Genomic DNA, 24,879 nt, shown 5'->3' on the forward strand with positions numbered 1-24,879 from the left:
GGTCTCACATCACTGTTCCGATGATTAGCTTGAATATAAAAACTAGACGCAAAATACACACACGCGGCAAAGCTAAGCTACCATAGTCGAGAGCTGGATGCTTCGAACAGAGAGGTTGAGTGTCGCGATACCTAATGCATAGCACATACAACGTGCCAATGCAAAAACGAAAGGCAATGATCCAAGACAGAGCGCGAGCATTCGGCGTCTGTATTTCCGCATTGGATGAATGGAGACATTGCTCAAACTTCCTATCAAATTTCCTTCAAATTATGCCTTCACAAACACCTGGCGTCTGTGCAGCCGGAGAACGTCCGGTCAAATCAATGCCGACCGAAGGCCCGCAAAATGTTCATCCTCAGCGAGCAGATTCAATCTGCCGTGCTGCTGCTCCAAGCTGGCAGAGAAAGAAAAGACGTGCCAGTTCACCAGCATTTGAAGAAAAAAAACGACAGGTGCATTTTAGGATGCGACATCACTGGGAAAGACGAATTTCCACCCCTCCCCCTTCCTCCTCCGAAACGTCATAAAACGGTAAGCGACACACGGTAAGCGTACGACGCTAAGCGGCACAGGCGATCCCGCTTCATTTGGCTCTCACCAGCCAGAACCGAAGCAGAGGCAGACAGAGAGAGATAGCGAGAAAAAGAGAGGCATAGAGAGAGGGGCGGGAGGGAGAGGGAGGGAGGGAGGAGAGAGGGGGACGCGGCGGAAATTCTCCTGGCGTTCGACCCGGCCCGGTCCGCGCGTGCTGCCCCAGACCGCTGCGTTCTAAATGAGCTGCCAGTCGCACGCGGCCCTCCTCCAAAGCACTCTTCAGGCATTCAGCGAAAATGAACCCGGCGCCGCTCTTAAATTAAGAGAGATATTGAACTTTCCCGATGACATATGTGAGACCGGCGTCTGCCACCCGCACGGACTGGCTGTGGCCGGCGAATTGGACGCCCTCAGTGCATCCGGACCTGACGGAGCGGACGAAGTGGGCGGAGCGGCGACGCCGTGGGAGCCGGACGGGGCACCCGACCTCAGCTCCGGGTCAGGCCCCGTAACGAGCTGTTTCTCCGTTTGTTCTCCGGCCGGCCGCCGGCCGCTTGCGGTGGGAGGGCGCGGCGGCGCGGAGCCGGAGCGCGGCCAAGTGTGTTCTCGCGGGTGGGGTCGCCAAGGCGGAGCAGTCCGCGAACCCGGGCTGGTGACGCTTGTCCGGCGGCACCTCCCCGGGGAGGGACGCTTCGAGGCAGCCGACGGACTCGACGCAACGGACATGCATGAGTCAGCCGGCTGGAGGCGGTCGACAGTGGCAGGATTGTGGTGCTGAGTAGCAATCGAGACTCCACCTGCAGTTGCAAATTGCCACAGGCCAGCCAGCTGCATCTTGTGAGCCTGATATGCAGACAGGTGTGGGTGGTTTTTTGCCCATTGGTAGCGAGTAGGGGGAGATTGCGACCTATTAGTGGGCCAAGAAACTTTCACCATCGGTCTGCGGTAGGAATCCACGAGCCACGAGCGGAGGCGTGATTCAACGTGGCGTCACGCCGAATCTTTGTCGTCTGGGTCGCTGTAGATACGCATTTTGTCTGCCTTGACAAAAGCGTAGCTCCTATTGTTTCGACGATTTTGATTCTCACGTCCTTGGTTCGCCCTCTTCCTCCAGAACAACAGTACGGGTCCCAAGAGCGTCGGTCAAACCCACAGTTGTCAACTTCTAGTAAAGCCGCTACTCAAAAGGATACATCAGTGACTTGATAATGCAGCTGCAGGGTATTTAGGTCACCCACTCCTTTTCTGTACGCAATTGTTGTTTGGACCGAAGACCGCATTTCTTTTCGACTACCTCTGCAAGGACATAAAACTGCGATGCGGGTGTCGCAACACATGAAGGCATTGTTCGTCAGAGCTTCCAACTTATAGCTTGTCATCTTCGCCTAGGTAAACAAATAACATTGTTTCTCTCACAAATCTCCCTTCTTGCTACGTCACGGAACGACATACAGGTAGCGCTCATATTTTACGTATCGTTCATTTCTAAAAAGTCCAGGACCCACCAAAAATGTCATATTGCCTATCGATCCCCTAGAAGTATCAATGCAGCGAATATGGGTAGTGTCTCGATATATGCAAGCTGAGGGTAAACTATCATACGTCACTGCACCTCCTCCCTCCCATCCGCTAAGGCTTGGCTCCCTCCTGCGCGGCTCGCTCCCCGCCCCATCCGCTCGCTCGGCGCTCGCTCGGCACCGACCGATCCCAGAGCAGAAGGCTGCCGCGCGCGCGTCAAGCGGACGTACTCGCTCCCTGATCCCCGCGCCGCCCGGTCCGCGCTGTCACTGTTCTCACAGGAATTAGGCGTCTGTCACGGCGAATAATCGCATTAAACCGTCTGAGACAGGCCGGATTGGGCGGCGCCCGCCTGAGTGGCGCAGGGGGAACGCACCCACCTGGTGCTGGCGTCATGCGCCTGGGTGCAGGCGGCGGGCCAGCCGCCCACACCTGGGTCAGTCTCACAACGGGCCGGCGCCGCTGCTGGGTACGCTCGAGGGACGGCCAGATGCGCGCGCGTCTTTGCAGGAGCATGTTGGTGTGACGGGCAGCAAATTCAGCAGCTTGAAAGCTGATGTGATAATTTCTATCTTGTAAGGAATAAAAAGGGCACATTTCGCACCTCATCTCGCGCAGTGCTGTGCTGAAATGAGGCCAAAATGCACTACTGGCTAGGACATGGTCTACTATATACTCTGCATATATACCTGACATTGGGCCTCAAGGGCATCCCTAGATTTGTGAAAGAATTCGGTGTTTTAACTCGTGTATTGGACACCTTTTAGATGATGTGAGCACTACAGAAGTACGTTTGTCACTGTGCTCTACGCTGGCCTCGAAACTGTTAACCATCACTGTCCCCTCTCATGCGAAAGCATCGGGTTTCGGTGCAGCCTCTGGCGGCAAACCTTTGCATTATTGTAAATATGTACATTGAACATTTTGGGAGCGCCCGATTCCCGATCAGCCTTACCGTTGTGAAGGAGCAGTGATGTGGACAACTTTATAACTCACTCCTTCACACGTTGGTAACTTGACACCGGACCTTTTACGGTACTTGAACGCCCACTGTGCGGAAGGGCTGAGGACCACTCTCCGCAACGATCAGCGCGCTAGCTCCGGAAACAGCGATCAATCGCCAAAGCTTGAGCTTGGATTAACGATACGTTATGAGGGCTCCCAGCGCACGGCAGTCCGTCGCTGCTGAAGGCCCGTGAGATCTCTGATGCCCAACCATGTGCCTTCATCATATCGGAGTCATCTCTTTGGATGTAAGGTCCGAGTTTTAAATATTTTTGTTTCCCTACCTAGAATAAATCCATGTTTGCATCGAAACATCCAGACGCCAACCTCATTGACACAAAGTTATGTGACCACAGAGTTAGTCCGCAATGACATGGTATGGTGCCGCAGTGTAGAAAAAGGAGAGAAAGAGAGAGAGAGAAGAGAGAGAGAGAGAGAGAGAGAGAGAGAGCATATTAGAGAGAGAGATAGAGAGAGAGAGAGAGAGAGAGATAGAGAGAGAGAGAGAGAGAGAGAGAAGAGAGAGAGAGAGAGAGAGAGAGAGAGAGAGAGAGAGAGAGAGAGAGAAGAGAGAGAGAGAGAAGAGAGAGAGAGGAGAGAGAAGAGAGAGAGAGAGAGAGGAGAGAGAGAGAGAGAGAGAGAGAGAGAGAGAGAGAGAGAGAGAGAGAGAGAGAGAGAGAGAGAGAGAGAGAGAGAGAGAGAGAGAGAAGATAGAGAGAGAGAGAGAGAGAGAGAGAGAGAGAGAGGGAGAGAGAGAGAGAGAGAGAGAGAGAGAGAGAGAGAGAGAGCAGAGAGAGAGAGAGAGAGAGAGAGAGAGAGAGAGAGAGAGAGAGAGAGAGAGAGAGAGAGAGAGATAGAAGAGAGAGAGAGAGAGAGAGAGAGAGAAGAGAGGAGAGAGAGAGAGAGAGAGAGAGAGAGAGAGAGAGAGAGAGAGAGAGAGAGAGAGAGAGAGACAGAGAGACAGGGGTAAAGAGGAGAAAGAGAAAGAAGGCAGGATGAACAGATGATGGCGGGAGAGATAGTGAGGCAAAGAGCAGAGAGGGAAAGAACAGATAACACACATACAAATGTCTCGAAATAAAACAAAACAGAAAATCGGTCATCAACCCGGACATCCGCTACCGAGTGCACCGATCGACCTCCGGGTGGGAAGGGGGCGGCGGCGCCGAGGAATCTCTCCCGTTTGCGTCCGCCGCTGGGGAGGCGGGGAGGAGCGGGGCGGGCGGGGCGCGGTGGGTGAGATCTCTCTCCTGTTTGTGTCGGCTGCCGGCGCGGCCGCGGCTGCCGCTGACGGCAGGAAGATGACGCCTCTCTCAGAAGCGACGCTTTTTGCGGGAGTTTTCAAATTTTCCTGGTGTCGCGAGCAGCTGGCGGCCGCTCCGGCCGAACATCAAAATACATTTTGTGCAATTTGGCAGCAATTTGGCAGCATGTGGAGGGCAGATGTGCGCCGCTGTCGAGACGGCGGTGACGCGTCGGAACAGCTGGGATCGCAACAGACGCTCCGGAGCCGGGGGCGGCGTACAGAGGGAGCCGAGGGTCAGATAAGTCAGAGAAAGGCTTGTAATATCGACTAGAGGATCATATCGGCCACGTGTCACGCTCAGAAAAGTATGTTTTGCTGTTAGCACGCCGTGCAGTCTTGTTCCCGAATGTACTTGTTATGACGCGGTCTCATAAGCTCTTAATGTTGCGTGTCGGGTAGCATGGATGTCAAAATGTCCCTTCCCGCACTTCTAAATCACGTTTTTTAACGGTCCCACCCATCGTGACATATGGAGGGGATCGACTTGGACAGATGGTTTGTCCAACCACACAAATTTTCACGGGGGAATTTCACGTACTTCCTGAGCCTCGCAACATACATGCTTCAATAAAATAATGGCAACCCACGATGCTTCATAACAGTTCACGGGTGAAGAAAACCTAAAGAATCGGCTGGTGACGGCTTAAGCGAAGAGAACAAATCTCTTAAGTGCCTGGGGGCTACAATGAGCTGTGAAGGCTGCAACTGTGCAAAAACAGACCTAATTTCAAATTGAAGCCTAGGAGACCGGTGGGCCGGTAAAAGAAAATCGGTAGAAGGAAACCGGTGGACCGAAAAGACCCACTCATTTTAATATCATTATCAGTGCCACGCACAGCTTCCCTCCCAAGGCCACGCACGTCTCTGATAACTTTTGTTTGTTTGCAATCCTTCTCCCGGCCAGCCTCGGCAGCGACGATTAATAATAATCTCGCACGCCACGCGCCAACGGCAGCGAATTCGAATTAAAGCGCGACCCCAGGCGAGCGACACATTTTCCGGAGGAGACCAAGACAGACGCGACCCTCTCCGGAGCGTGGCTGGTGAGTCAGGCGGCAGCCTGCGCCGTACAAGTGTGCACCTGCGCCGGCGCCAGCAGCTGTATCGCCGGTCGTCTTTGTGGGTGCGGTGCACGATGACGACAACTCCCCTCCACGAGACACACGTGGGCCACACCTGTGTCGATGGCAGCCTCCTGGGAGACCGCGACCGGTGGAGGACAGCAGTGGGTCTGAGGGAGGCAAGCATGGATCGAAAGAGGGATTAACTACACAAAGGTGGAAATGAGAGTTCAAATGTGAGTACGGAGAGACAGCAGGATAGGGGAGGTAGAAGGCAAGGACGAACCGGGGAGGGAAATGAGACGAGGGTAGTAGTGGACGGGGGTGGGTAAAGTTGGCGTGACACAACGGGCACGTTTCCATGAGAGAAAGTCAACAGCGTAATCAGTCCAATGAAAGTTGATGTGGTCGCCACCGCTCCCGCAATATCCACATTCTCCACTAATAGACTACGAGAATATGATTGACCGTAGGACTAGAATTGACTGAGCGGCAGAGACAGACAGTTAATCAGAGAAACAGTTTAAACGAGCCCGCATGCAATGATGATCCGGGAACAGGGGTGAATGGAGGAGCCTGCTGACTAGCCAGGGGCAGTGGGGCGGACCGGGGGTCTGGGGTGTGGCCCGGTGGCCAGGCACTGGCGCAGCTCTGACCTTCTCCGGCCAGAGCTGGTAACGACGCAGGAGGAACAGGACTCTGCCCGGGGCGTCTCTCCCGGATGGGCCCTTGGTGACGACCGCAACTTCGGCCGTGCCCGTTCCAACTCCACTGTTTGGCAAACTTGGCTCATAAGCGAACGTCAGGTCGCCACAAAGAGGATTCGCGAGTGCTTAGAATGCATGGTTACCACCGTCGAAACGGAACTTAAGACCACGTGGTGAAAATAAACAAAGCGGAGCGGGCTTAGTGGGAAGCAGATACCTGTGCGGCGAAAATGAGCAGGGGCCCTCTCACGGTCCATCAACGCGGCGCTGGTGAAAACGAAGAACCTACAGACAGTGGGCAGCTGATGACGCCAATAACGTCATTGCATTTTAACTTCTCCTCCCAAAACTACAGAACATGCGAGCTCATCGGAGCCATCGCTCTGCTGACGTAAAAGTACGCCGGCTGTTGCCTCGTCCTGACCAGTCTCGCTCCTCTCTGGCCCACGTGACCCACCTCTGCTCCTGTGCCGGTGCTGGTCGGTGGTGATGACCGAGCTAGGCTTCATCCTCAGTTCCGGGTCCTCTTTCACCTTGACATTCTCCATTTGGCCTGCGAAATGAAGAACTGTTCGTATTATCTGCGAGAAGCTGACACGCTGAAAATGCAACGAGTATCACACTACCACCAGTGCAGAGTATGCCTAACCGGTCCTGGAGACAGGCTCACTCATGCCCGAGGCCAAAATAACTTTTAGGTACTGAAAATGGTGGATTACACTAATTGTGCAGCAGGCTTGAGCGAATCTACAAGCAAAATGAGAAAGAACGTTGACCATATGTGCCAACCATTCACGCTCCCCAAAGTGAGTCTGCGTTCGGCCCCACACAATTGCTTTGTTTTCATGGGTTTCACATTTGTTTTTTTAGATTCACCTACAACTTCAACACTGTCACTTCTCCGGCCGGTGTCCTTCACGAATGCCCCGGATGTAGTGAAGCTCAGCGCTGGTGGCGATCGTAACTTTTCGTCGCCACAGGTGAAACATCGATACCCAGAAAACCATGGAATTCCTCAAAGCCCGCGCCCCTGTCCAGCTCACCATAGACTGTCCCGCCAGACAGCAATGTAGTGCGGTATAGTCTATAGAACCGTGGACGTGCGGCCTAGCGACAGGAAAACAAAACAGCCGTAAGGGGAGGCGCTACTCGCGGTGTGAGGTTCATGGCCCCAGGACTGCGGCATGTAGCGTGGATGGCGGATACAACCGTAAGGGGAGGCGCTACTCGCGGTGTGAGGTTCATGGCCCCAGGACTGCGGCATGTAGCGTGGATGGCGGATACAACCGTAAGGGGAGGCGCTACTCGCGGTGTCAAGTTCATGGCCCCAGGACTGCGGCATGTAGCGTGGATTGCGGATACAACCGTAAGGGGAGGCGCTACTCGCGGTGTGAAGTTCATGGCCCCAGGACTGCGGTATGTAGCGTGGATGGCGGATAAGCCTTCCAAATTGCAAAACTATGTAAGATACGACGAGGCTTCCTATACCAGAAACATATGCATAAACATATGCAGAATGACATTCTTTCCCGCATGCCCTCATAACGTTAATGCAAAAGGAGACGATCGATCACAATCCAATAATATTTAGGGTTTCCATTGAGATTTGGTATCCTCGCATGGCGTCCGACGAACGCAAACGTTGGAAATTTGGCAGCCATATTCCGCGCCCCACCCGTTCACTGTTGTGCAATGGCTCACCCAACATTTCGCCCAGGGCGTAAACCCCACCAAGGTAGTTCTGAATTTGGAAGCGAGCCCGGCAAGAGACTCAACCACTGTGACTTCAGCCCCAGGGGTCCACGGCTTCCAAGGGGAGCGACGGCTCCTCTGGGTCCGAACCCATCATGACCGGCTGGATGCACGCTCCTTTCAAACGGAGCGGCCCCGCCGGGACCGGCTCTAACCGTCTCCACTAGCAGCCTTTCGATTTCCTCCGCCATTTTTCAGCCTGGAAACACAATTGCGGCGGTCGCATCTGGCTGGGCCACAGGGGCGTTCCATCTGGCAACGATCGGGTCCGGCGGCAGCAGATGCTCCGTCTCCCCCCCCCCCCCTGCCCCCCTCCCCCCGCCCGCCCGGCACACCGGAACGACACCCGTTCGGTCTCTGCCCCACGGGGCATCAGCTGGCAACGCCGTCTGATTAGATGAGTTGCCATGACAACGGCCCGGCACGTGCAGCTGAGCACCGTGCAACATCTGGCCGCGCGGCGCCGGCCGTGATGACGTCACGGCGGATTATCCGCCGGTCGGCTGGGTGACCGGCGACCGGGCCGAGCAACAGGTCAGCAGGGATGGGTCACTGAAGCACGGGTCAGACGGCTGGCCGGAAGGTGGCAGGTCAGACGAGTGCAGCACAGTGGACAAAACGAGTGGATTTAGTTCTTTTTGCATGCACGGGGGTCGGCCACAATGGGATACGTTATGTGACGCGATCGAGAATGGGCACGTGAGGGGCGGGTGGGCCGCAGGGAGCAGCTCAGGTGAGAAAAATAAGAGAGGACGGGTGAGAAACGCAGAATTAATGCGGCGGTCGGATAGGAGAAAAGTGATATGAGAACGTGTCAAATGAGCCCAAGTAGCGGAGTAAACTGTAAGGCAGGACGTAATTATGTCAACCATTTTATGATCCGTCCATCCACATTTCGTCCGTTCGGCCACCTGCCTTCTGACTCACTCACCAGTGGCGGGCTGGGTTCAAGTCGCTTTAGGCGCTTGCTATTTCCCCTCACTGGCATGGCCGGCGGCCGCTGGCAGCGGCCACGCTAAAGGTCAGGTGACATCAGAAGGCAGGGAGGCCCGTGCCAAGCATCGGGGCATATTACGCTTTCGCCACAAATTTTTGCCATTGATCCGGAATTTCGCGATTGACTGGCCGGCATCGGATGCCAGAAATCACGCGCCAAGCGCTGCCTGACGTGGGCGTCAATATCAAACATCCATGCATTTATAGCAATCGGACTCGATCTTTAACAAGAGCAGCGCGGACTAGCCAGCCACGTGACTGCCGTGTGCAGCAGCCCTGGAGCGCAGACACGCCGCCGGACATACCATCCCTGTTGATAAACACTGCTACATCACGCCTAGATATTAGTCTCAGAGACTTCAGCCGCAAGAGAGAGTTGGAGGGACCGCCCGGACGCGCCGCCGCCGCCAGCGCGCACCTGACGCCAGTCGATCCTGAATACCAGACTTAGACGACAAAAGGCATGGCCGTGTTGTTCTGTAGGACGGACGCGTTTCTCTCCGTGGCCCCGGCGCTGCCGACAGCGCCACACTATCGCGCCAATGTCGCGGTCGTAATCGCCAGCCGCGCCGCCGCTGGAGACCGGCAGTACATCCCCGACCACACTGCCGGCGTCGACAACCAGCTCCGTCGTCCCCCCCCCCTCCCCCTCCCCCTCCCCCCGCCCCGATGACGGATGACCGGCCGGACGCCGGAGGGTCTTGTAGTTACGTCCCACGTCCCGTGGCGCTCCCCTCCGCCCGTCCCCCCCCCCCCGCCCCCCCGCCCAAACGCCAGCGACGGTGGCAGGACGTCTCCGCGCGGGGGCGGCTGGGTTACATATTTATAACCGGTCAGTATCAGAGGAGCTGGCTCGGACACGAATAGCACCCCACCTGGTCCCGCCGAACACCTGCAGCGGCGCCGTCATTTGGCCCGGGCGGTCGCCGCCCTGCCCCAACCCCTGCGGGACCACCAACGATTTGGCCAGGGTAGGTCCTCCTTTCGCCCAAACCAGCACGTGGTGGCGGACACCACGGGGCACGCCTTTGATCAGCCAGTGTCCACAGCCGCACGTCTGCATGTGGTGGTAAGTGTGTAGTCAGGGTAGGTCCTCCACGCGCCCAAACAGGCGCGTGGTGGCAGGCGCTACGGGGCACGCCTTTGATCAGCCAGTGTCCACAGCCGCACGTCTGCATGTAGTGGTAAGTGTGTAGTCAGGGTAGGCCCTCCACGCGCCCAAACGAGCGCGTGATGGCAGGCGCTACGGAGTCCTCTCGACATCGACATCGACTCGACTCGACATCGACAGACGCGCTGATACGATGCCTCTGACCGGCCGGTGTTCATAGACACACTACTACTGCATGCAGTGGCAAGTGTGTAGTAAGTGCGTATTACATGATGCGAGTCGAACTTGAGTGTTGTCGGCCTGTGTCCCAGTGTTTTTCTTGCCAAAGTTATGGCCCCTAGGCGCAGCCAGGACAATGAAAAGAGCAAGCTTGAGCAAAATATTTGTGATGCGAGCACCAATTTGTTTGACGTAACGCATCTATTCTGAGGTCAATTATTACAACAGAACTCGCGCATTTACATGTAGATGCAACATCGATTTTGAGACCAGCATAATTGCCTCTCACGTGTCTACTAGCTCGCGTGATCGTGTCCTGGTACGCGCTACAAATCGGTATGTAGCAGAGGCGGCGGTGAGTTCCATAACGTAAACATAAACTGAAAGCTGTTCAAAACGGCAAGATCCGGTACATAACAAATCAGAACATGCACCTGAGCCCCTACAGGCGCGTACATCACATGCATATAATGAATGAGCACCTGGTGAGGCAAATGCTACACACCTGCTCACAACGTCTACTACATATAGATGATTACACAAACAAAGAGCCCGACTTGCAGCGCGCTAACACATGGCTGAACGAGTGTGACCATGCCACCAACATGAGCCTCTGACCATGCCACCAACATGAGCCCCCATCTCCCCGTGTTATCCGACACCCGGTTCCTGATGCCCAGAGCTGGGCCACAACATTCCAACGGCACTATCATAACGTTGCGCCGACTGGGCAAGGGCTCTCTGGCATCTGACACGTGCCCGATCAGCACACGGTGGCCGGGAACGAGAGCCGGGTCGCACAACTCCGGGCGACACAGAACGAACGTCCGGAGGCAGCTGTCGTCGGCGCGTCGGTGCGCAGCGTTGCTGGCTGGCATAACCGCACTGCCGCGCAGAGCGGCTCAGTGCGTCAAATGACGTCACAGAAGACGACCATGCAGCGCCCGCAGTCGGAGTCATTCGTTGCTGGCCGAAATTCTCTTGGGCGTCAGTTCGGCACATTTTATTCTCAGTTTGCATCAGGCAGACACCATTGTTAGAGACCCAATTCAGCAGCATACTGGAATGGGGGGGGGGGATCATGCGAACCCCTCCCCTCCGGCTTTTCCAAATCACTAAAGGTCTAGCTTAGCGGAAAGCCTGTGCATTGGCCTCAAGAAAACTCGCGATTTGTAATATATTCTCTGTTGTTGGGCCGCCAATAATTGACCTTATCATGGCAAGTCAAAGGCTAAGTTTTCCAGAAAATCGCACTTTTTCAGCTTTTCAACATCATACCTACGAGACCATGCCTTGTGGCGGTACGACACTTTAACATACGTGTTTCTTGTTCAATCTGAGTGCAATGACGTACGCTTTTATGTGTTTCGAGCATATATTTGTGATATATGGCTCCATTAATGTAACAATGTCGGCCCTACGCGTGTGTTCCGCGGTATCGCCAGTTGCCGCCCACCCGCCTGCTCGGGACGTAGATCGCCGTGCAGTGTTCCTCAAAATTACCACCGATTAGAAACCAGAAAAGATCGGAACACATTTCTAATGTCAAAACACGTGCAATGAGTACCCCGTGGGCTACTGGAAATTTGGGTGCGATTGCAAAACATGCTGCAGGGGTGTTCTCAGAAACCTTCGGGAGGCTGCAGCAATCCCTATCAGGACGAGGGTTAATCTATTGATGGCATGCAGTCAGTAAACAAATTTGCTTGAGCTTGACATGATGAAAATGAATGTAAGGTACCCGTAGTTTGGTTGCACGTAGTTAGTCATCCCCAAATAGACATAATAGAAAACGGACATCTTCCAATGCATTTATCTGTGTAGCTATGTTTTGTGCGAGAAATGATAACATCACCAATGGTCATCAAAGGTCAGACTTAGCCTTGATCTCAAACAATGAAAAGTTGGTGAAAACGGGGAAATAAAATAGATTGCATGCGCAAAGCTTGCACTCCACAACATCTGGGATCACCTACCAAAAGAGAAGCGAAGCACCAGCCCAGCGAGCCGTCCGCCAGCCCCGCACCTCTCTAATGACCGGTGCCTGTGCCGGCTGCTCCACACCCCCTCTAATGGTGAGCCTCTCCCCTCCTCTGATCGAGTCGCCGCCTCCGCACGTGTTTTGGACGGCAGCTGGCTGGCGGCGGGCCGCACCTGGCCGGCCCAATTGTGTCCCAGCTGATGTGGAGAGGGCGGGGGGGGGGGGGGCGGAGGACACCGGCGTCACTGACCGCCGCACCTGACCACGGGCGGCCCGCCGCGGTCTCGCTCAGCCGGCCCGGACGGGGTGACGGAGGACACCGACGTCACTGACCGCCGCACCTGACCACGGGCGGCCCGCCGCGGTCTCGCTCCCCCGGTCCGGACGGGGTGGCGGCCAGGGGCATCATCCTCTAACCAGGCGCGCTCAGAGAGGATCAATGCGGAGAGTTGGATATCCCCAGTTTTGACTCTGCTCTTGAGCATGAACATGTTATAACGGACTGGCTGGCCTCGAGTGAAGAGAAAGAGGTCGCCCCGCGTCGGGCAGATCTAATGCACCCGCCGGCGACGCGTTCTCAGCATAGGAGAGCAGACTAGCCAGCATGCGATGCTCACACTCGGTCCTCCCCAGACACCCAGCGGCGACTGAGCGGACTTTACAGGGTCCCGGACTTGCCCCCGCTCCGGGACGCTCTGTGACGGCCGCCTGGCCGGGTCGCCTCGCCGAGCGGCGCCGCGCCGCCAGAACAGGTGTCGGTCGAGGCGAGCCAGCTGGCGCCGCTGACGCCGCCGCCGACTGATGTCGACCAGGCGGCGTCCGTGACGCGACGGCGACAGAAGCGGCGCTGCCCCAGCGATAGCGGCGCGGCCCCGGCGGCAGTGGCGCAGCGCCAGAGGGGCCGCGGCGTCGACCCCGCTCGGGCGAGACGGTTGTCAGTCAGTGGCGTTGGAGCCTCTGTAGAGACGGTTGTCAGTCAGTCAGTGGCGTTGGAGCCTCTGTACGAGACGGTTGTCAGTCAGTGGCGTTGGAGCCTCTGTAGAGACGGTTGTCAGTCAGTGGCGTTGGAGCCTCTGTACGAGACGGTTGTCAGTCAGTGGCGTTGGAGCCTCTGTACGAGACCGGTGCGGGGCCGGCACGATTTTCATATATTTTATTTCCATGTGCCACCATAGGGTTGACGTTAAACGTCGCCCAGAGGTGAGAGGCAGCTTTCCCTGCCCCCCCCCCCCCCCCCCCGAATCCGTCGCCCTTGCTGTCAGTTACCAACAGGGGACGGATATGGAGAGACGGACACCGAGAGAGCGGCGTGGGACTTGCTGAAGGCGCCGCCTTATGAAAACGTGCGGTCAAGCCAGAGGATGACACGGAGCTCCATCTATCAACCGCGCTACGCCTGGTCATTCCCAGAGCACAGTCGAACAATAAAAAAAGGTAAAAACGCCCAGAGCCAGGGCTGTTCTGGACATGGCAGGCTCTCCAGGAACTCGCCGTGTCTAGGTCTTCGGGCAGAGCTGGCCGTGTGACCAGGAGACGTACAAGGCCCTTCGCTGCCGTCAACATCCCGCAAAAAAGCGAGATGATTGGAATCTGGTTAGTCGACATCGAAGCACCAGACGCCTACTGTCGAATTCCACGAAACCGCGGCTCTCCGATAAAGCAGCGGTGCGCCTTATCCTGCGTGGGAGAAATGAGACGATTATGGACGTCAGTTGCCAGCTGTCATATTGTAGATCATGCCAAAAACTAAATTAGTGGGGCCAGGCATCCCTGACTACCGATATCAATGAACTGGATCATCGCGTCGGAAAATCCTCCTTTTATGAGAGTGCAGCAGGCAGAGGGTCTCTGGACATTCTCCCAGAATTTTACAACGTCCAACGTTAACCGTTTCAAGACGGCTGGAAAATAGTGGGGCTATGCAGCAGCGTCACGCTTCAGTGTTACACACGCTACTTTATAATGACTTACGATTTTGTGAATTCTGACCAATGCCACAAGGGCTTTTGAAAATGGGTGATAATGGTAATAATGAACAGCACAACGCACCTGTGTGGTTGGTGTGCCCCAAAATATCTTGGCTTAGACCACGGTGTTATTTTATTCGAGGCCGGCTCTAGATTTGGTGGCACTGACCACTCCCCGTTCGATTGCTGGTGCACATACTGATCCGACAGCCCCGAGACTTGCTGGTGAGTTGTTGCGGGTGCGCTCATCTAAAACGTGCAGTCGCTCGCACAACTTCCTCTGCTCTGGCTGCTGAGATCTGACACCAGTCTTTAAAAAAACGTAAGCCTGTGGATGCCTGGTCTGCGCACGAGACCGCGTGACCAACTGCTCAGATAATCTCAGACTGTTACCAGTCCGACTGAACCAGATAATCTCAGACTGTTACCAGTCCGACTGAACCAGATGATCCCAGACTGTTACCAGTCCGAATGAACCGGATAATCTCAGACTGTTACCAGTCTGAATGAACCAGATAATCTCACTGTTACCAGTCCGACTGAACTTATCCTCGTCCTTCAGATTTATCAGCCTCAAAACACTGTATGATGCGGGTTCATCGAGGTCGGAGCTCGGCTTCGACCTGCGCTCTTCATCTGGGAAAGTCTTACATTCTGGTTGTTAATTGGGTGAGAGGTGGACTAATGGTGATGTTGCAATATTATAGGGAAGTCCGCTTAACCCAGTGTGCATGCAAATGCCTCGAAATTTAAACCGCATCCTTTCTAAAGCATACCTTTTCGTGTTGCCGAAAAGCGCATGAACCTGCGTTCAGTGCCTGCAAAGATGCCAGCTTCCGGAAGGCGTGACGGTTGGGCCGGGCCACCCAAACCGAGAATTCCCCGTAGATTAAGAACGAGTAACTTGGTCTGCGACCTCCCTCGTAACTACACCATCAGGCCGTAACCAGGCCGAACCAGGCCGAACCAGGCCAACAAAACAAGCAACGATCCTAAATGGGGATCAATCATAGACTGATCCGTCGAATCCTGTTATGATGATAAAGTCCATCAAAACTCCTTTTATCAGCTGCATTACGTATTTAAAAAGCTTAACGGCAATTAACGCATGGTTAGGACCACCTCCTTCAGAGCTAATAAATTGAAAGATAATGCCCATCCCAAAACGCTCGTCGATAGGCTGCGCAGACGCACGACCACATTAGCCTGCGTTTTCGGACTGGATGAACAGCTGAGCTTCTGGTTATCTGACACCGCTGCATCAAAACGTCACACGCACAAGCGGTCTGCGAGAGACGCTGTCATTCGAGGGCATTGCAGCTGATTCCAGAGCGGTCGACGAAGTCCCGAGGCCTTGACGGGAGGGTGGCTGGTAGGGGACTGGCGCAGAGTCGGCGGCTCCAACACATCGGCACATGCACGTCTACCCTGTGCGCAGCGGTACGCTAGCCCACATTCCGACCGCGAACGAGCTGAACGTAACAAATTGACGTGGAGTAACTAGCTGGAGACAGATTTCAGGTCGGTAGCAAGGTAAGCAAACTAGGGCCGGATTTTGTTGCCGGTCAGAACTAGAGGTCAGCCAGCGTCACAGTAGCGGGAAGGTTATTGGACCATTCGCCTCGGCTATGTTGTAGTGGCTCAAAACATACTTCGCTTCATCATTTATTGGCTTTGGCCTTCGACAAACACTCCTCGTGGACTTACCAGACGGCCTACCACCCCCCCCCCCCCCCCCCCCCCACTCCCACCCATCACAAACAGACAAACGGCCCGAGTCTGCCAGACGCCTACGGTGGCCCCCGGGCAGACACCGGTCAGCGCCTGCGAGAAGTCCGCGGAAAGCAGCAGCCAACAGAAAACGCCTACAGTCTGCCAGCCAACTCTCACAGCCCGGCAACAGACACCATCCAGACTCCGCCAGACAGTTCTCACAACCGGCGACTGACACCGGGTCGCCGCTGTGTCTGTGTCATCGGGACTGTACGACGCAGTTAGCAGCTGAGGCTATACCGCGTCGCCTGCCTCTCACCCTGGCAGGAAGGGCGGACGCCGCAGGGAATCGAACCCCGTACCTGTGGTTTCCTAGACGGTGCCGCCGCTGTCTGCAAGGCACCTCCGCCTCGCGGCGCCGACAGCACCCAGACGCGGCCCCGCCAGACGTGGCGCGCCGGCCCCGGCCAGCGCGCGGGCGCCGCGGCCTGCGCCCGCCCGGCGGCTGGATTTGAGGACGCGCCAGTCGGTGTGGCAGATGCGAGCCACATGGCCGGCCTGCACAGGGCGGACAGCCGCGGCCGAGCGGCCGCCGCCAGACGCGCGGCAGCCGGCGACAGAGGCCGGTGACGACGCGCAGACCGGCGCCGACCTCCGGCCGCCGACGGACGGCAGCCGCCCCCCGCCCCTCCCCCGCCCCCGCCCGCGCGAGCGAGCGAGGGGGGACGTAGCGGCTGGCGCCGACAGGTCTGCCGCGGGCGGAGCCGCGCGCCCCTGTGATTTAGATTGGTCGTCGTGACCAGATCTGAACCATAAGCGCCAGCTGCGTTTGATGGCCGATCGCGGCCAGGCGCGGCTGGTCGCGAGCGTCCGGGCCCGCACATCGCCGCCGCCCCACGCCCAGCAAAACAAGCGACGCCCGCGGCGACGGTGGACCGCGCCGCCGCCGCTGCCCTCTGACCCGCCAGTGGCGCTCGGCTTATTTGTGCACATGTGGTTCGCGGAAATGCATCCGGGGCCGGCGCGACGAACATGAGCGCCGCCGAGGGCCTTGCCGCGTTTTTCTTTTGCTCGAAGAGCGGGGGCGGCTCAGCCGGGCGCCTCCTGCGAGCTTTTTTCCGCGTGCGGTTCTCAGGCCCGACCCGCATGTTGAGACGCCGCCGGGATCGTTGCGTCCTCACAACTGGCCAAATAGTGCTGGGCTCAGATGGGCTTGCCGTGACGCCTCGCTCTCTCGACCGCCTGTACTGTCGCTCCCGCATCCGAACGGCGGCGGCGCGCGGATCGGGTGCGCTCGAGATGCTCGACCTCTCGGAAACGGTAAACAGACGGCAGCCGGCGCGCCCGTATCTCGCCAGGATGCAGGTACCCGGATGGGTCCGGCTCAATGTAGTGGGCCGGCTGCGGCGCGTGCGCCTCCCCCCTCTCTCTCTATATATCTCGCTCTCTCTCGCTCTCTCTCGCTCCCGCTCCCGCTCCCGCTCCCGCTCCCGCTCCCGCTCCCGCTCCCGCTCCCGCTCCCGCTCCCGCTCCCGCTCCCGCTCCGCTCCCGCTCCCGCTCCCGCTCCCGCTCCCGCTCCGCTCCCGCTCCCGCTCCCGTCCCGCTCCCGCTACCCGCTCCCGTCCCTCCCGCTCCCCGCTCCCGCTCCCCTCCCGCTCCCCTCCCCTCCCCCTCCCCCTCCCCCTCCCCTCCCCCTCCCCCTCTCCCTCCCCTCTCCCTCTCCCTCTCCCTCTCTCCTCTCTCTCTCTCTCTCTCCTCTCTCCTCTCTCTCTCTCTCTCTCTCTCTCTCTCTCTCTCTCTCTCTCTCTCTCTCTCTCTCTCTCTTTGTCTCCCCCATCTGACTCTTTACCGATGGATTGGAGAGAAAGGCGGGGATAATGGAAAAAATGAAAAAGGGAATGCCAGAATCAAAAATAAATGAGTCGAATCAATCAATAAAACCCACATTGGCCAAGGTCACGTCCATTTTCGTAATTTCGTTCGACTTGTTCGCTTCGCTTTAACATCGCACGTGCCACGAGCATCGCTCTTGTCGACCCGAACGTGTGTGTGTTAAGCTATTTTGGGATGCGAAGGACACCTTCACAAAGACAAGAAGATCCATCAACGTCGTGAATGTTGCAGACGTCGTCGGCGTCCGGCTACCACTCGGCGCCGCAGTCGGTCGGTGGTAGACACTTAACCGTCGCGGCGAGCAAACTCTGGTCTCATCTGCTCACAGATATGAGCATAAGTACACAGCTGTAGATCACAGTTACACATAATTAACACAGATCACGTTGGCAGCACGAAACCGCGGTGGCTGCGTCATACATGATACTCGCTATCGATGTCAAAAAATCATGTACGCCACCACTTTGGATTTATTCACGTTGGGGACTTATTTCGAGATTGGCAGGGCTCCAGTATTTATTCAGTATGTAATGCATCATACGTAGCTTTCCGTGGCTTCCTTGCATTTTCCCAAGCGCCACGGTCAATAGTCCGTATAAGCCCAAACGTTGCTGGCATTAAGGTTGCATGAATAATGTAGGCAGACACGAAAATTAAGCTGTTTAATGTACTCCACGGTAACTGATGCAGCTACCAAAGCCAGAAGATGCATGCTGCTACCAGCCACGATTATATAAATGGTGGTAAAGCACAGCTAATCTGTTAATGTCTCCACGCCCGCCTTCCTCTGGACGGGCTAATGCACATTTGCCTCATTTGGGAGCAGCCGTTTGCAGGCCTCGAAGACCTTTGAAAGACTTGGACGCACCATAGTACGACTGATGCATTGCATCCACTGTGTGTTGTACACAGTTGCTGTGTTTGTTTTTGTGTTTGGCCAGATTCATTGACGCACGACGCAGGGTCCTCGTCTCACGTCAACTGTGATGATAAGTGCCAACCTCCTACGGGAGTTGTTTAGGGAGAAAGGAAATCTTCCAGGGGTCAGACTTGAAAACATGACCCCAGGTCATGTGGCGTGTACGCCACGAATCAAGGACATCCAACGTCATGTCCAGGATATTTAGGCGTGTCGCCTACGGAAATGGCCGGTGCATTCGGCAATGTTCCCACAGCCATACACAAACCATAATCCTTGTTTCCCGACCGCCAGAAATAGCCGCTGTGACAGCGGCAGACGGTCCCCACATCCGTCTGACAACACGCGGCTTTCGGCGCGCGCGGGCCCCGCTTCTTTACGGCTCGCTGAGCGGTATTGACCAAACCGGGGTGCACCCGCCGCCCGCCCGCCAGAGGCGTGCGAACCGTGCCCAGGTGTGGCGAGGGCGCCCGCGCCGCCGGGCGCCGCCGGAGCGCCGGCTCCCGCCGCCGGCCGCTGACACAAAGCACACGCGCCCGTAGACCGGCGTCGGGCGAGCTTCGCAGAAGGGCTTACACGGTGTTTATTGATAATCGCGGATCTGGAGGCATGTGCGATCAGGGCGTATAAACAACGGGGGGCGTTCCGGCGCCGTCCGGGCCGCCTCGGAAGCGGTCAGCGGCGCCGTCACTATTGACAGACATGACCGCGTCGCCACTGATGCAACTACGGGCGGCCCCGCCCCACTCACGCGACAACCCGCCGACCGTGCGACCTCCCCCCCCCCCCCCCTACACACATGGTGGGGAGGGGGAGGGGCGTCCGAGTCCCCGACCGCACAGGGCGCCGGTCAGCCACGATTGATGGTGTGCGGGCGTCTTTCTAACCCTGTCAAACACGGGCAAGCGTAATGTTATAGCCTGTTTTTATCGCCCACGGGAGGACGGCTGGAAGCCTGATTATCGTAAAGGTCAGATGCGGGAGAGAACCGTACGGCCGTTGCCATGGACACCAGGGGGCCCCTGCGGTCAGCGACCGAAGACGACCGGACGGCTGGCGCTCAAGCCTGGCCTCGCGGGAGAGGCGGAGATCGCTGCAGAGGGTGACAGGTGCGCGGAGCATCCGGGCGACGGGCGATGGCAACTGGAATGGAAACACTGAAGCCTGCAGCGATAGACGGCAACGTGGCTAGGATGTGTATGGACGGTGTGACGAAACAGGTGATCGTAACTAGCCAAGGGCCTGTGAACCGGACAGTGGGGACGTTTCCCCTGAGGGTCTGAAACACCGATCGCCGGCTAACGGAACTTGGCCGTTTGTCGTGATCGGGACATGTCAGCTGTGACATAAGGGTCTGATTAAAAAGTATATGCAATTAGAACAGCTCCAAACTTAGTTAAGAAGTTAAAAAATATATGTAAAGTCAAGCAGGTACCAGTGCCTGGGCAGGTTGGCAAGAATTCAGCGCGCCTTGTACAGACTATATTTACCCCATGACACTATTTACTCCACAACACGATGAAAGACGGTTATCTACTCACGCCTCAAATGGTAACAATAAGTAACAATGGTAACCTTGTTCTCATGTACAAGCACAACCGCTAGTTAGTATGAAAATGATGCATCCTAAGTACGGCAAAGCGATAGCGCAGATATCTGTTGCTTGTGATCGTGCTGATGGTTTGGCTTGATCCTCGCACAGGTGGCAGCATAGTTTCATAGACGAACATTTGGTATACACTGTAAACTTCAGTCTGCCTTGCTAGGCCTTTGAGCATAACAGGTGCGCGGGGGCAGGAAGACGAGTAGCAGCCCCGTTACTCTCTATGGCAACACCGATCTCCATGATATGGCTACACTTTTGAGGTCGCTGTGCATCTCTCCAGCCACCTCCTTCTGCTTCGCCGTTCAGAGTTTACCAAAAAGACGCTGAATATCGATCAGCCCAGAAGGCCAGTGGCGCTAGGCTCGCTCATCGTGATGACTTTTACAGTCGATGCTCTGGTTTTGCGCTCCGCCGCAGACGCGCAGCTCATTCAGCGACCGCAGATGAGCAAACGGCACTGCTCCAGCCAGTGTCAACCCAGCCAAGGACACGACTTCCTTGCGCCGCAGCGTGTACGTGACCACGGAAACTCACGTTCGCATGCCCCAGGCGCGTGACCAGACCATAGGTCACACCGCCGGACAGCAGCGCCGATTTCCTCTGCCGCCAGCGCCTCATTCAACGCCGATCAGTTTCGGCTTTGACTGGAGCTGGCCACAAAATGCTTGACGCCGACTTGCGGGCCGTAAGTATCAGTGACGCCACATAGGGTGCCTTCCAAGAACCCGGTGACAAATGTGGCGCCATTCAGGGTGGACCAGCGCTCGGCAACCGGTCTGGAGCCGACGACAGCACGCACGGACGTCAGCAGGCATAAATCCTGCCGCGGGACTCATTGTCGGCTTTGTTCGCCCTCGTAAAGGTGGCGCAGCACAGGATCGCTTACTGCTTAACTGCTTCGAGGTTTGGTATGCACGAAGGCTTGGGGGGGGGGGGAGCGTGAGAAGCCATGTGAGCAGTGGATGGGGGGAGCGTGAGAAGCCATGTGAGCAGTGGATGGGGGGAGCGTGAGAAGCCATGTGAGCAGTGGATGGGGGGAGCGTGAGAAGCCATGTGAGCAGTGGATGGGGGGAGCGTGAGAAGCCATGTGAGCAGTGGATGGGGGGAGCGTGAGAAGCCATGTGAGCAGTGGATGCTCGAGCAGCTTGGCTTTGATTCAGATCTGATGGCCGAGAGGAGGATGAGCGGATGGAATGTGTGGGATGCGGAATGTGTGGAGTGGAACGGGCGAGCATGCCTCAAGATGCCCCGCGTTTGACATGAAGTCGGAACGGCCCGCCTCTTGCTGTTGAGGAATGATGCTCATGGTGAGACAGTCGCACCCAAATCGTGCGCACGTGCTGCACGTGCATCGCTACCAAATGCGCATCGCCCCCAAGCGAACGCCACTATCTGACAATTAGCGTTGCCAGCGTTCCGTTACATACAAATGCGGAAATGTGTAATGCTGCTGATATTGTTGACAAGCATATTGCCTGCGTTGCATGTTGTCAATGCCATAAAACATCTCATCACGTGTACAAAATCATCACAAATAACAACACTTTGAGTTGAGCATGTTCACGCCTTTCGGAGGATTTTGCCATTGTCCCCAGGTCCCCGGAAGGCAGACCTTTCCAGAAGTTACCAGAGCTCAGCGATGGTGGAATGACCAGTCTCATGACGGAAATGCCATGCGCCGAGCATTCATGGACAGGCGTATTTGGATTTATCGATGGCATTGAGTGCGAAATGGCGCGCTGCCTGTGGTCGTGGCATGGTTTCACGCGTTGAGCAGAACAACCAAAAGAATAATAAGATCACCAGTCTACGTTCGTGACGCAGATGTATCGTGCAGCTAGCACAGACGGTTAACCACAGTTGTATCGCAAGGGAAGACTGTAAAACTGTGAGTGCTGTCCCGCGAGAAATGACCCCCCCCCCCCCCACCATCTTGATAATATTCATTACCTGTAAGCTGAGCAAATCATAGACACCTGTCTATGATCATGTTCCAATAGTTTATTAACTTATTAAGCGGTGTAACTTGCAAAGGGATGTTCATGGTTAGGGTGTAATGAAAACGTGACTGGTAATAACGCAACGACATGAAGGATGAGCGGCATACCATTGGCAGAATGGGAAAATAGTGTTCCAGTAAAGTACTGCCAACCTCAGCAGTGAGCAGCATCTTCACTTTACCATATGAGTCATCTAGTCCTGCCTGGTGTCGTTTGCATATCGCATTAACCGACTTGGAAGACACCCGGACGCCATAACGACCTGATGTATTACAGACCTCGTAGAGTAACTTTCAAAACTGCAATGAGTCATGCGAGGTCGCTAAGCACCGGTCATCTGTTGCTTCTCCACCAAACAAATGGGACAGAGACCTGAGCACGTTCAGTGTTTCCGTCCAGTGTTTTGCAACGTAGTTGTGGCTGAGCCCTTTTTGCAGCGAAAGACGTGGGGTATGACCGAAGCCTCGAAATTTCCGCCGAGCCGAGTACGCTGAAGGCCAGCCGGAGGCAGCAGCCCGGAGAGGACGACTCGGAGCATGACATTGAGACGCGGCACCCTGACGAGAGCTGCACGGCAACGCATGGCGGTATCATGTCAAGGCTTGTTTGAATATGCCACCCACACCATATCAGCGTCCGCGCGTAGACATTTTTGCAGGAGTCATTACAGCGGACTGGGCAGTTTCGTTATATCTCCGCCACTGCAGTGTAACGACTGCGTTTTTTTATCTCTCCACGAAAACAGTTGTCAGCTTACGGGCTGCCTCACCGGCTTTAGTTAAGCGCTGCAAGTACTACGGTGTACTACTACGGTTTATGTACTACGGAGCCTGGATAAAAAGTTAAGCATCTGCGCAAATCGCCTGGTAAATCACCCATATCCATTTAACAGAAAAATACGGTACGAGGTATTGGCAGCATGCTATAACTGAAGCAGCACCAAGCACCTATAATGCCATTGGAAAGTCCAGTGGCTCATCTCTCCCTGTCCACACACGTACACAGCGCCGTACCACTCTCGGCAAGCGAGCCCCAGTGAACCGGAGAGAATGTACCAGCCGGCGGCTCGGGTGGCGGCCAGCATCGCGCCGGCGAGGTGCGTGACGGGCGCCGCTGATAACGCCGGTGTAGCGCGTCAGGCGACAGGGCGCGGGTGTCGGCACACACACACACACACACACACCACACACACACACACACACACACACACACACACACACACACACACACACACACACACACACACACACACACACACACACGCACACACACACACACACACACACACCTGAGCCGGTGCGCGGCGCTCAGCGCGGCGACTGGGACAGTGTGACGCGGCTGGCGCGGGCGAGCGTGAGGAAGACGAGGCGAGGGTAAATAGTAAGGGCGGAAAGGAGACAAGGGGGCATGATAGATAACGAGATAGATAGAGGGATAGATATACTGAGAGGGAAGGAGAGAGGGAAAGAGATAGGGTCGGACAGACAGAGACAGAGAGAAGGAGAAGAAGGGAGAGAGAGAGGGAGAGAGAGAGAGAAGACAGAGAGAGAAGAGAAAAAGAAAAGGAGGAGGGGGGGGAGAGAAAAAGAGGGTGTGAAGAAAGAGTATCAGACGAACAAACAAACTAAACCATAGAAGCCGAAGAGCAAGAAATAAGGAAAGAAACAGAGTAAGAGGATGGATATCTATACGTCGTAAAGCGGAACAACGCTGATCACAGTCGAACAGTCTTCAGTTTTGTCAATAACTACCACAAACGACGAAGATGTCGATGAATAAGACATTCACAGCATATGATCTTCTCATTTTCAACTGTCAAAAATCAACGCCAGTTTTTCTTTGCATGCATCCATGCGTTATAACTAGTGAGTAAAAGATATAGTGTCAGTACCTGTGTTAATCAAACGCGCGACGAGATCTCGCCTCTCGGCATCGTCAATCTCACAAACCTCGTGATGACCAGCGCATGCTACACTCCCATCAACCGAATAGTTCACGCATCGTGATTACAAAGCGCGACGGTGGAAAGAGAAACTTTCACAGGGTAAAGGGCTGGCAAATATTGAAATTATTTGCGCTGGATCCTTCGACGTGACGCCATTGAGCTACTGTTAATTCCAACCAAAGTTGGAGCTTTTGTTCTCCTCTCCTTTTCAGCAAGACCACGCACTCTCGCCAAACACCCATGTCTCCGTCGCAGCGGGCCAGGAGACGCGAACCTACTTTCGCCGTGTAGCGAGCTGGCGCGCTCTCCCCTCGCCGCATCGGGACCCGCAGACCTACTCTCTCTGTGCACCGGGCTAACGTGCCCTCCCCTCGCCGCGTCGGGACTCGCGAACTTACCTTCGCCGTGTGCCGAGCTGGCGTGCCCTCCCCTCGCCGCGCCGCACACGAGACTGGCAAGCGGGCGGCCGGCCGGCCGGCTGGGACGGCGCTCGCAGCGCGGCGCCCTGGCGGTGGGGACCGGGCCGCCGGCTCCTCCGACGCCGCCGGCCGCAGACGGAGGTCAGCCGGGTCAGGACAGGACTCGGCTCGGCGCCCAGATCAATGCGCCGCGCTGGCAGGGGTCGGCCAGGGTCGAGGTCAG

General features: G+C 56.1%; 1 long non-coding RNA gene across 1 annotated transcript; it reads right to left on the minus strand.

Annotated features, from left to right (window-relative positions):
• Positions 1-322: 322 nt before the first annotated feature.
• Positions 323-24,678, minus strand: LOC119106463 (uncharacterized). The gene is made up of 3 exons (XR_005095145.1): positions 24,636-24,678; positions 6,592-6,687; positions 323-397 (listed from the first exon to the last, which is right to left on the minus strand). It is a non-coding gene; the product is annotated as an uncharacterized LOC119106463 (long non-coding RNA).
• Positions 24,679-24,879: the final 201 nt, after the last annotated feature.

Source organism: Pollicipes pollicipes, unplaced genomic scaffold (assembly GCF_011947565.3).
Source record: "Pollicipes pollicipes isolate AB1234 unplaced genomic scaffold, Ppol_2.1 Scaffold_6138;HRSCAF=7277_pilon_pilon_pilon, whole genome shotgun sequence".
Classification (NCBI taxonomy): domain Eukaryota; kingdom Metazoa; phylum Arthropoda; class Thecostraca; order Pollicipedomorpha; family Pollicipedidae; genus Pollicipes; species Pollicipes pollicipes.